The sequence below is a fragment of the Ips typographus genome, linkage group LG13 (genome assembly GCF_016097725.1).
Source record: "Ips typographus isolate SLU linkage group LG13, UJ_Ityp_2.0, whole genome shotgun sequence".
Lineage (NCBI taxonomy): Eukaryota > Metazoa > Arthropoda > Insecta > Coleoptera > Curculionidae > Ips > Ips typographus.
In genome coordinates this window covers 4435776-4448106 of record NC_138434.1, presented here as the reverse complement: position 1 = coordinate 4448106, position 12331 = coordinate 4435776, and the positions used below count along the sequence as shown (strand labels likewise).

The window sequence follows — 12331 nt, the reverse complement described above, 5'->3', positions numbered from 1 at the left end:
GACAAGTGGGAATTTTACTTGACAACACAACAGACAGATCCAAGAGGGCGGCCCTATCAGCAAAACCTGTTTCCTCGAAACGCTACCTCGCGTGACGTCACAGTGGGTGCTCGGGTGCACAGTATTAATATAATAATAGTATTTATTTAGCGATAATGCTACATGAAAAACAAAACAATACAATGCACACATGTCCCAAAAATTAACCAAAAGACAAAACCAGTAGATATTTAGGTCTACTTTATTCTTAGATAAACAGTTATTATACAGGGTGTCCCAAGTTTGAGTAATAAACCAAACTTATGTTTTTTTAAATACGATGACCAACTTTTTATCCGATATTTGAATTCTACGTCAAATTCTAGGCCTAATTGATGTAAAATGTCTGTATCGATATTCAACTGTTTCCGCAGCAGCGTCGTTGATTGGTTGAATTTTGACCACCCCCTTAACTTCTTTAATTTTGATTTTAGCAAAAAACATTAAATACAAAACTAGTAGATATTTAGGTCTACTTTATTCTTAGATAAACAGTTATTATACAGGGTGTCCCAAATTTGAGTAACGAACCAAACTTATGTTTTTTTAAATACAATGACCAACTTTTTATCCGATATTTGAATTCTACGTCAAATTCTAGGCCTAATTGATGTAAAATGTCTGTATCGATATTCAACTGTTTCCGCAGTGGCGTCCTTGATTGATTCAATTTTGAACACCTCCTTAACTTTCTTAATTTTGATTTTAGCAAAAAACGTTAAATACAAAACTAGTAGATATTTAGGTCTACTTTATTCTTAGATAAACAATTATTATACAGGGTGTACCAAATTCAAAAGAAAGAAAAAAAGAACAATTCAAAATTTAAACTCATTTTATTATAATATAGGTACTTAAAACGATTAATTAAACTATATACCATATAGTTTTAAGTTTGGTGACACCGTATCGTCAGAAATACCAATAAGAAGGGGAGTACGACAGGGCTGTGTTCTCTCGCCTCTTTTATTTAACATTTACTCCGAGTACATATTTCAGCAAGCGCTAGAGGACTGTGAAATTGGCATAAAGGTGAACGGTAAAATACTTAACAACATACGCTACGCAGATGACACTGTCATCTTCGCAGACACTTCAGAAGGCTTACAGGAGCTAGTAGACAAGATTGTGAAATCAGGTGACCAACACGGCCTGAAAATAAATACAGCAAAAACCAAAACGATGGTCGTCAGCAGAAATCAAAATCTACAAGCCAATATACGAATATATGGTACTTCAATAGAAGAAGTGAGAAAATTCAGGTATCTCGGTTGCTGGGTTACCCAAGACCTGGATCCAGAGACCGAAATTCGAGCTCGAATTGAAAACGCAAGAGCCACGTTCGTGAGAATGAAGACATTTCTAACGAATACCACCCTGTCGCTCGATGCTCGATACCGTTTCGTGAAGTCATATATTTATTCTGTCCTCTTATATGGCACGGAATCCTGGACAATGGGAAAGAGGATAATGCAGCGACTGGAAGCATTTGAAATGTGGATCTTCCGCAGACTTTTGAAGATACCATGGACCCGAAGAATAACAAATGAAAATGTTTTAAGAATGATGGGAACAGACAGGGAACTTTTACAACATGTGAAACAGCGCAAAACTGGTTATCTGGGACATGCATACAGAGAAGAAAAATATCAACTTTTGAGACTGCTTATGGAAGGAAAGATAGAAGGCCGAAGAGGACTCGGAAGACGAAAATGCTCATGGCTTAAAAATATAAGAGAGTGGACAGGATTAGACACATGCACCCTATTGAGAGCAGCAAGAAATAGAGAGGAGTTTGCTGGTATTGTCGCCAACCTTCAGTAATGAAGAAGGCACTTGAAGAAGAGAAGAAGAAGAAGATATACCATATATCTGCAAACAGCCTGCCTTTCTGGAAACCGAAAATAATGAAAAAGATGAACTGAATTTTATATGGTATTCAATAATCAGTAATATTTACAGAAAATCCAAATGCATCCGTAAAGGAAGGAAGCTTCTGTAGTTTTAAACAAAAGCTAGTTAAATTTAAAAGATGTAAACAAACAATAGTTGAGTGATACTGAAGTAATGATACGTTTAAATTTTTAAATTTTCAACACTTTCTAAATATCCTTTTTTGCCTCTCAATTGCTGCTAAAATAAATCCTTGCTTTTCCCCATTTAAAGTTGCAATTTCATTTGTAATTATGTCTTTTACTCTGGGCACTGTTAATTCAACTTCCCTATCAAATTTCCCTTTCAGATATCCCCAAAAAAAACTATCCATAACGGTAAGATCCGGACTAATTGGTGGCCAGGGGATAGGGCCGAATCTACCCATCCACTCAGGAAACTGTTCATTAAAATAATTAGTAGTTGCAATAGTGTTGTGGCATGGTGCACCGTCCTGTTGCCAGATTATGTCGACGACGTCCAGGTTATTTATAACGTCTTCAATTAAATTTTGGTACTTTTCGCCATTCATATTCCCGTCATAAAAAATCGAACCCACGACTTGGTTATTTAGTTATTATTAAAAGTGGTTGAAGTTGAACAAAGCAATTTTAAGAACTGGACGTTCTTTTTTAAAGAGAGGTACAGAAGAAAATGTCTCTTTCCAAGTCGACCGATTCGAGAACTAAAAATAGTTAAAGAGCATCCTCGCCTAATTTACTACAGGACTACATATAATGGGATGTGGGAATCCAGCCCTGTAACAGACCCAAAATTTAAACCTACTCAAAAGTGCAGAGACGGAGAATTTGAACTGCCCAATTATTTATACAATGGTACGTAAGTTTTCTACTGATAATATTACAATGGTATAATCATAATTTATTTAAAAATTTTAGAGCTTTTACCAATAAGTCACATTAAGTGGAAAAATCTGCAAGATTTGAAAAAATTTTGTGGGCCCGAGGCGCAGAATTATTTTTCCAATATTCCACATTCAATAAATTAAAATACCTGAAGCCTCTCTGACTCGAAATTAGTTTATAGTATCATGCAGGGTAAGTTTTCTATTTAAAAACAAAAAAAATAATAAAAAATCCTGTTTTTTAATAGATCAAGCATGCAAGTATTTTTCTGAAAACACCATTACTTGAGTGTTTACTTAATGACATGGCGCCTTCTTAGAATGTCGCGCATGGACATGGCGCGTTTTTTCCATTTTTTTTTATGACGTCAAGTGAAAGAATGTTGTTTTTGTAAACCACGCTACATGCTACATTAAAATCTACCTAATAGGTGCTACTACAAATGCTGAGTCGTCATTTCTACCCTAGTTCAAAAATCTAGTTAAAATTTAAACAAGACTGTAAGGAATTAAAACCTTTAAACTGGTTTTTCTCGAAATCGATTTTTTTGACAAAGCGCCTTTTTCCCCTGTGGTCTTCAAATGGAAATATTAATGTCACCTCCTATTAGCCAGCCTAATTTGCTAAATTGCCCAATTTTCCCAATTTAATTTGATTGGTTAGCAAAATGTCATAAAAAATACTTACACCACATAACATGTCAATATCTTTACTGATGTTAAAGTCAGGATCGGCTAGATTTACATGCTCCGGTATCGAAATGCAACTTGAATCAAATGATCTTATCGGCATCGCTTCAGTAATTTTCGGTAAACTAAACAATTTGCTTCTGTTTGGAAACTCCCGATGCGTGATTTTAATGTACACCTAGTTTTATATCTACCTTGCAAAAAGGTATTACTTCCAACACCCGAAACAGGATAATTAAGTTCTTTTTTATGAAAACCAATTTTATTACAAAAGCTCCCAGTAATGAAATTTGATTGTGAGCCTTGATCTAGTAAAACAGTCGCCTTAAACTGTAATCCTTTATTTAGGATGAAAACAGAAGCAGTAGACAACAGCGCATATTTATTAGCCCGACTTATTAACGTAGTTTGAGGCGAGACAAGGGCCGCATTCGTTTTCGCGCTCCATGGAGCGAGCAGAGCGTTTTTGACGTCACAATGACGTAATTTGACAATTGGTCAAATTATGGTTTTCCCAAATTACGTCATCGTTACGTCAAAAAAGCTCTGCTCGCTCCATGGAGCGCGAAAACGAATGCGGCCAAGGTCATCGTTGCGTTGAATACTGTTTCTATCTTCAACCGGGTCATGATTATTCGCAATGTTTGTGTGCGCCCTTCTCTCGTCTGCTCGAGCCGCTCGGCCTGCGTTTATTTCACTTGTTGCAGCACATATTCTACAATTTTCAAATGCATGTTTTGGATTCAAACAGTTTAGATACAGTTTCAGCCTTACCGCTTCGTGCTTTCTTTTATTAGGATCAAATTTTAAAAATGAATTGCATTTAAATATTGAATGACTTGATTTAAAGTAAAAAAAAATTGTTATTGCTATTTGTTAGTGATGAGTACGATTTGTTGAAGTTTTGATTAAAATTTCTATTATTGTAAGTTTTATTTTTATTGCTTTTTGTACTCACAGTTTCAAGATTCTCTAATAACTCACATTCTCTTTAACAAAATTGAGCAAGTCCTCAAAAGAGGGTAGATCAGTATTAAATTTTTTAGATTCCCAATCCTTACGAGTTGGGTGGTCAAGTTTTGTAACCATTAAATAAACAAGTAACACTGACCACTGATCTGTGGGTTGATTTAATGCTTTTAAACCTTAAACATTTTTATGAAATAAATCAAATAAGCTGCGCAATTCAGTGTGTGATTCTTTGACTACTGAAGGCGCTTCAAATAAACCATTGACAAAATTAAAAATAATTAGTCTATTATTTTCGTATATGTGTTTTAACATATTTAAGGCAATACTATAATTATCGTTATTTGTAGTTTTAATCGACTCTAACATTTTAAATGCATCACTTTCAAGATGTGCTTTCAAATAATAAAACTTGTGCAATTCATCCATTGATGAGTTTTGATCAATTATTGAATAAAATGCGTCTCGAAATTCCAACTTATGAATTATTATTAATGTCTGGTAATTTTATTGAAAACCCCGTAACATGTCGCTGGGAACTATGTGATTCCGGTAGGGAGATGTTATCAATTGGCTCTATTTTATGATGATTTGACAATATCAGTAAAGCACGCGCACTTATTTCATCAAATAAATCTTCAAATTATATATATTAAATATATATATATATATTTTATTATATATTATTATTGATATCTTTCTTGTTTGTCTTGACTAATATTATCAGCTGATAATGCCAATTCATCATTTTCGGTGTCAATTAACAATTCTATTTCGTCCTGGTACTCCCTAAACTCATCACACAATGGTTGAGTGCGTGCTAAACGGCTATCTAATTGCATAAAAGCACTATTATCAACTTGGAAGGGATCAAACAACTCAACACATTCTTTGAAACGAGTTAAAGGTGGTTTAAAACTAGCTTTATTTTAAATTGCAAAGGATTAAAATGGTCTCTAACGTCCGTCATTTTGTCTTGATTTTATAATTAAAATGTATTTATTTTTATAAGGCTTTGTCGATTTAAGTTAATGTAAGTAAGTGTTATCAAATTGAGCCAAATTCAAGACTTACTGTTCTATCTGGTAGATTTTCCTTTTTGGTCTGCTTACTGTAACCAATGGTGATCGTCGTCACATTTCAATATACTAGCCGCTGCTGGAAATCCAGGTCTCCAGGTTTTAAATTCCACCCTTCAAGGTTATCGCCGAGGCTTGACGACCTTCTAATCAAAGACTGTAATCTTCCAAAGGCGTTTCGTCTTCTTCGCCTCTAAAGACCATCCGCTATTCGCCTCTAAAGACCATTTTCCTTTTTCAAGTGGACTGTATTAATTAAACTGGTGGAAAAGTCAATTCCACAACTAATAATCTTAAAATTTAATAACGGTTTTAAACCAGAAAGAAATCAACTGTTGTGCGAGTCTTCCCATTCTCTCGCAGACTGCACTTAGAAACTTAAAAACTTAAACTCATTGCGGGTGAACCTCCGCGATGTTGCCGACTTTTTAAAGAGTTAACAATCTAGTAACGAAAGATTTTTTTTTGATAAACAATACCTCACCAATCATGTCGCTGTTTACTGAATGATGCGATATCAATGGTGCTGTTCCTAGATTTTGGGACGCCATTTGAACATTCTAGCTCATAGAGTTGAGTACAGATGTCACCAGATGTGGCACAACAGCTATTGGGTTAATAGGTTGAACGGTTTGGCCGCTAGAGGGCGTCAAAGTTGACTCATTTTTTATGTCTTTTTTGGTGCATCTTCTCTTACAATTGTCAATAACTAGGTTATTTGCAACACTTTGTATAAACTTTTGTATGTCAATGAATAGCCAACGAAATAAGCTTTCTATTGACGTATAAAAGTTGATTATTGCTACGGTTTCCAAGCTAGAGAGCGTCAAAATTTTAAAATGTATAATTCTTCGTTGTTTTCCAATGGATTTTATTTATGATTAAATTTAAATGGAAGATGTTTAAAAATTATTTATAATATAATTAGTACGAAATAGTATTTTTTTATTTGTTTACTTTTAATACTAAGGCTAATAGTTCGGTAGTGGGTTAAAATTTAGGTTAGCTTAGGTAGTTAGTTAGGTTAGGTACTGCAAGTGTATATTTTATTTTTATTTTACATAAAATGGTAAATATCACAGAAATGGATACAGATAGGTATAACCGGAAGTTTTGAATTTTTGTTTCTTGTTTTAGCTTATTGATTCAGTGACATAAGAGAGAACATGATACAAATACACTAGCTTCGCATAAGCTTGCCAGTAAAAACCACAATTTCTGCAGTTAAAGAGTGAAGAATTAATGCAAAAAGAGAAAATTAAATATATGTATCTTATCGTAAATGAACACCACAATGAACACTACAAAAACAATAACTAAAACAAAAAGCGTTAATTATCAAACTTTTGAAACAACACGCAAACTGAACGCATAAAGCTAGCTAACAAAACTGATACCTGAGTTTAGCTGTTACCTTTATTTAAAGAAAGTGTAGTTTACGATTTAGCTCGTTTTATGACAGGACATTCTTTTTCTTTTTTTTTCATTCTTTTTAGTCACGTAGCTGAAATTGTTAGGATAATAAAATTATATAAGTTATTGCGTCATCTTTCGTTCTTCGGGCCTCACCATGGTTATTTCGGTTATTTGAGAAGACCGAAATTTAGACATAGTTGAGCAATTCGAAGTTCCATGAAATGTTGCTTCTTCCTCTACAACATTGCAAAAGTATATTTTTTAGATCCGACGTATTGGTTTTTGGTTTCCACCGTCACTTTTATTTGTCTAATGGGTGTCATAATCTATTTTTAACAATTTTAATTCAACTTGTTTTCTGATTACAGTGCTGTTTCAGAAATTATGTTTTTACAACGAGTGCCTTCAACACAATATCTCAACAATGCTTCTTTAGGTCAAATTACCCTAGTCAACATAATATATTTCCATTTTGCAACACAATGATCATGTGACACGGAGTGCGCTTTAACCTAATCAATTGTTGCTAATCAAAGCTCACGAGCTGTGACCGGTCAGTCAAATAAGAACGTATCAAATTGACACTCCCTGAAGAGAATTTGTAATGTTTTAACCATAAAGCAATAATATTAGATAATACGTAGTCAAAGGCTTTCGTTAGATCACAAAGCAGTCCCCAGCGTCGAAACTGGTATTAACTAATTCCACAAGTTTATTGATAGCCATAGTCGTAGATTATTCATTTCGAAATCCAAACTGACATTCAGAGAAAAGCTTGTGAGTTTCAATAAATTTGCTGATTCTGTTACTAAGTACCTTTTCAAGCAGTTTAGACAATGGCATACTTTAATCCTTTTATATTTAGTCCGCCTCCTCTAGTCAGGATTCCCGAATAGTAAGACAACTCTTTACTTCGATAACCTAGTTTATTCTGCCCTAGTCATGTTTTACCATACATTCACCTGGCCCGCGCTTACTGCTGCCTCAGCGAGTTTACAATTATCGCTATGTAACACTAATAACTAATAACCACAATATACAGGGTGTCTGCCACATACTGCATCTGCCCCGGTTAATTGAAAGAATTTGCATTTCCTTAAAATGAAAATTCTTTCAAAGATCCCTTTCATGTGATATAATGTTTTAAAAATACTTATATATACACCTAATAATCCAATTTAACTACAATTTTTATTAAACTTTGAAAGTATAAACTAAAATAAGTATATATAAAAAAAAAACTTTATATATAGAAAAAGATAGAGAGAAAAGAGGCCCCTTATCTAACTTACTCATAATATTTTACCGTCCTATTGAATATATAACTTAGTTCTATTTTTGTGAACTACATGTTCCTTATTATCTTTCAAGACCACTACATTTGGAGTATCTTCCTTAACAACTATGTACGGACCCAGAAAGCAAGGCGTCATTAATTTATTACCGTCCTCGTTTTTAAGTAAAATCATATACCCTGGCTTATACTCGATAGGGTTGACTCGTTTATCATATATCTCTTTTCGCTTTAATTTCGAACAATATTAGTCAAATTATTGGGAATTTTACACTCTCTGCCAAAAATTAGTTCGAAAGGTGTGTATTTTGTTTCAGTGTGGACCGTTGTGTTATATGAAAAACACCAATAGGGAACCCATGTACTCCATGTGTCATTTAAATTTTCGGTTTGAATTCTTAAGTACGCACCTAATACTTTGTGCGAATTTTCTAATGCCCCGATACTTTCGTGATGGTAAGCTGTAGAATTAATCTGTTTTATATTTAAAAGTGGTTTTAGTTGGTACCGCAGCTAGTTCTGCGGGGGTTCAGCAACCTGCCAGGCGCGTCCCCAGGTGGCGGATAGGGGAACGGCCTTGAGGGCCCTTTGGGGAACTCAAGGTTATCTGGATACATAGCCGGGTCCGAAGGGAATAAAAACCCGGATGAGCCCGGTAAAATCCAGACGTGGACCAGCTACATACCGTAACCCCCGGGGCAACCCGGGGAACGGGGACCTTGGCTTTACTGCCTGGGCCGAGTGGATGTTAGGCACCACTATAAAAAACCTTCTGAATCCCAAGGTATCGTGCGCGCTGACGGGATGGATGGTCAGCCAGGCGGTCTGACATCTAGCGACGAACCTGGGGGCACCTGGCGCACCCCCTTGTATAAATGCCTTAGCGCCGTGTGGGGCTCCACGGCGTCGGACCACATTTCCCCATTACTCGTGGGACCAATATATGGAAACCATAAATGAAATTTCTTCGGAGGACGAGGGGTCTTTGAATTCCTCGGCCTCGACACATTCGGCCGCCTCCAACGTAGGCCCTCTTATTGGGACTACGGGGGGTCCGGCCTGTACAAGTACCTCGATGCCGGAGGAGCCCGTTAAGGGAAACTCGGACATCGAAGGTATATCGAAGGACCTTGGCAAAATCAAGGTCATTGTCAAGCGCGGGAGTGGATCTCAGCGGAAGAAGAGGCGACGCCGACAGGCGGCTGCCGCTTTAACTGCGGGATCCACTGCCGCGATCCCGGGGCCGTCGACGGCGGCTGGGAGCACTGGGGGGCCCCCCGTGGGCGCACCCGTGGCTCACAGCGGTGCTGGAACGAGCCAGGGAGGCAAAGTAGCCCTTCGAAAGAAGAGCAAACAATCTGTCACTGGAGGGACGAGTAGTGCCAGGAACACCGGGGTGGACTCTGAGGGGTCCGGCACGGGTTCCGGGGCCTCACGACCCTCTAGTGGAATTATAAACCCCCCAAAGAGGTCCGGGACAAAACCTGCGAACTCAGAGAGGGGTTCTAAAGGATCCCTCAAGAGGCAAATGCAGCCTGGCATGACGCCTCCTGAGGGGAAATTGGGCAAGCGGCGTCGAGGGGCGGATACGTCCCAAGGCGCCAGCTATTCCCTAATCGTTGCTGAGGACAGGGACCTGCAGGTCGTCGTGACCAGGGAGGTAAATCCAGACCTGGGCTTCAACGGCGACCAACTGGCAGAGTTCCTGGACGCAGCAGGGGAAGCCGTCCCCTCAGAAGGAGGCATGGCTGTCCAGTTCCTCTCCACAAGATTGTGGAGGGGGCAAATTCTGGTGACGGCGGCCAATCAAATATCGAGGAGGTGGCTCCTAGAGACACTTCCTCTCATTAGACCATGGGGACCGGATGTGTCGCTCGTCGCCGCTGATCCCGAAAGGTTTCGGCTGCGGAGGGCCACGCTCTGGATCCCCGGAAAAAAGCACCCGTCGAATGAGATCGCGATGGCTCGGCTGGCTAGCCAGAATCCGAGCCTGGGGTGCTCAGGATGGCGGGTGTGGAGTAGGAAGGAGGAGCCCACAGGCCTCTCGCTGGTAGTGGGGATCGGGGAAAACTCGGTCGCCGCGCTGGCGGGGGTCGGGTACCGTCCTTTCTACGGACTGACGAGGGCGAGGCTGTTAATTCTCTCGCCCTCGAGAAATGAAAACGAGGGTGGTGCCTCGGAGGTAAGTGATCGGCCCCTCGCTCCTGTCGAAGGACAGGGGCAGGTCGCGGCTGTCACCGTCTCGGAGGCTACCTCGGGGACAACCCCGGAGTCGGTGGGAGAGCCCGTGGGAGCGGGATTTCCCCCTGGTTCAGGGGAGGCGGGAGAAACCGAGGCCATGGGCGGGGCGCTGGATAGCGCCCCGATACCGGAAGCCAGGGGACATACCGCCTCGTCGGACGAGGAGTCTTCTGATTCGGAAGACGGCCAGAACAAGACTGTGGTCGAACGAGAGTAGGGCGCGCAAGCGGCCTACTCTCAATGATAAATAATATTTTACTAATGGATAAAACACGCTTTATTCAGATAAACCTTCAGCACGGGAGAGCCTCAACGGCGCTCCTCTGTAGAAGAGTAAAAGAACTGAGCTGTGAGGTGGCACTGATCCAGGAACCTTACCTGTTTCGGGGCCAGATCAGAGGGCTCGGGGCGATGGGGGGGACGGTTCACTACTGTTCCTCATCACCGAATCCTCGTGCCTGCATTGTCACCCGCAGCATACAGGCGCTGCCAATGACTGGTGCTTGCACCAGGGACTTGGTCGCAGTGAGGGTACCATTGTCCATCAATGGCACAATTAGGGACTGTGTCGTCTGTTCGGCATATTTCCCGGGAGACTCGGTGTGTCCACCGGTCGAACTTGAGTCTCTCGTGAGGAGGTGCGCAGAGGAGGACACTCCAGTATTAATTGGATGTGACTCCAATGCTCATCACGAGCTCTGGGGCTCCGCCGGGACCAGCGGGAGAGGGGCGGACTTGCTGGAATTTCTCTGCAGGGAGGGTCTGGGGGTCCTCAATAGAGGTACCGTGCCGACCTTCTTCATGCCGGGGCGGCAGTCTGTCATCGACCTTACGATCTGCGGTGGGCCCTTAAAACAACAAGTAAAGCGATGGTGCGTGTCGGAGGAGGATTCCCTCTCCGATCACCGACACATCCTTTTCGATGTCGAGGGGATAAGCACAATCCCCTCTTCCACTTACAGGAACCCCCGGACTACTGACTGGAGCCTCTACAGCGAGGAGCTGGCCAGTAGGAAGAGGGTCATGTATAAAAGGACGCGCACGGCAGAGGACGTTGAGGCCTCGGTCGAGGAACTCAACGCCGCCGTACTAGCGTCATACGAGCACAACTGCCCGGCTAAGGAACGGGTAGTTGGAGGAACGCCATGGTGGAACTCTCTCTTAGAGAGACACCGTAAGAAGGTCCGTAAGCTTTTTAACAAAGCAAAAAGGATCAATACTGTGGAACACTGGGACAACCACAAGTTGGCTCAGAAGCTCTACAAGAAAGCGATACGAGACTCCCGTAGAGATACGTGGAGGAGGTACTGCTCGGACATTGAGGACACCACTGAGGCGTCCAGATTAACGCGGATCCTCAGGAGGGAGTCGTGCTTGCGCCTGGGCTCTGTGGCCCGGCCGGAGGGGGGCTTTACCGAGACACCGGAGGAGACCCTAGGCATCATGCTTGGGACTCACTTCCCGGGGTCGAGTCAGGTGGGGCCAATACTCACGGAAAGCGGGAATTGTGACGTACGGGCAGACCGTGCGTTTGCAGACCGTATCGTTACTTTTGAAAGGGTGAAATGGGCTATATGCTCGTTTGCCCCGTTTAAGTCCCCGGGGACTGACGGTATCTTTCCGGCACTTCTCCAGAGGAGCCCGGAGGAGATGACCCTGGTCCTGCTGGGGATATTTAGGCGATCACTCACTCTGGGGTACATCCCTGAGGCCTGGAGAAGAGTGAGAGTCGTGTTCATTCCTAAGCCGGGAAAGGCGGATTACTCTAATCCGAAATCGTTTCGTCCCATCAGCCTCTCGAGCTTC

General features: G+C 41.0%; 1 long non-coding RNA gene across 1 annotated transcript in view; it reads right to left on the bottom strand.

Moving 5' to 3' along the window:
• Positions 1-12331, bottom strand: part of LOC145737349 (uncharacterized) — a 164907-nt gene that overhangs the window by 40024 nt on the left and 112552 nt on the right. The window lies entirely within an intron of this gene.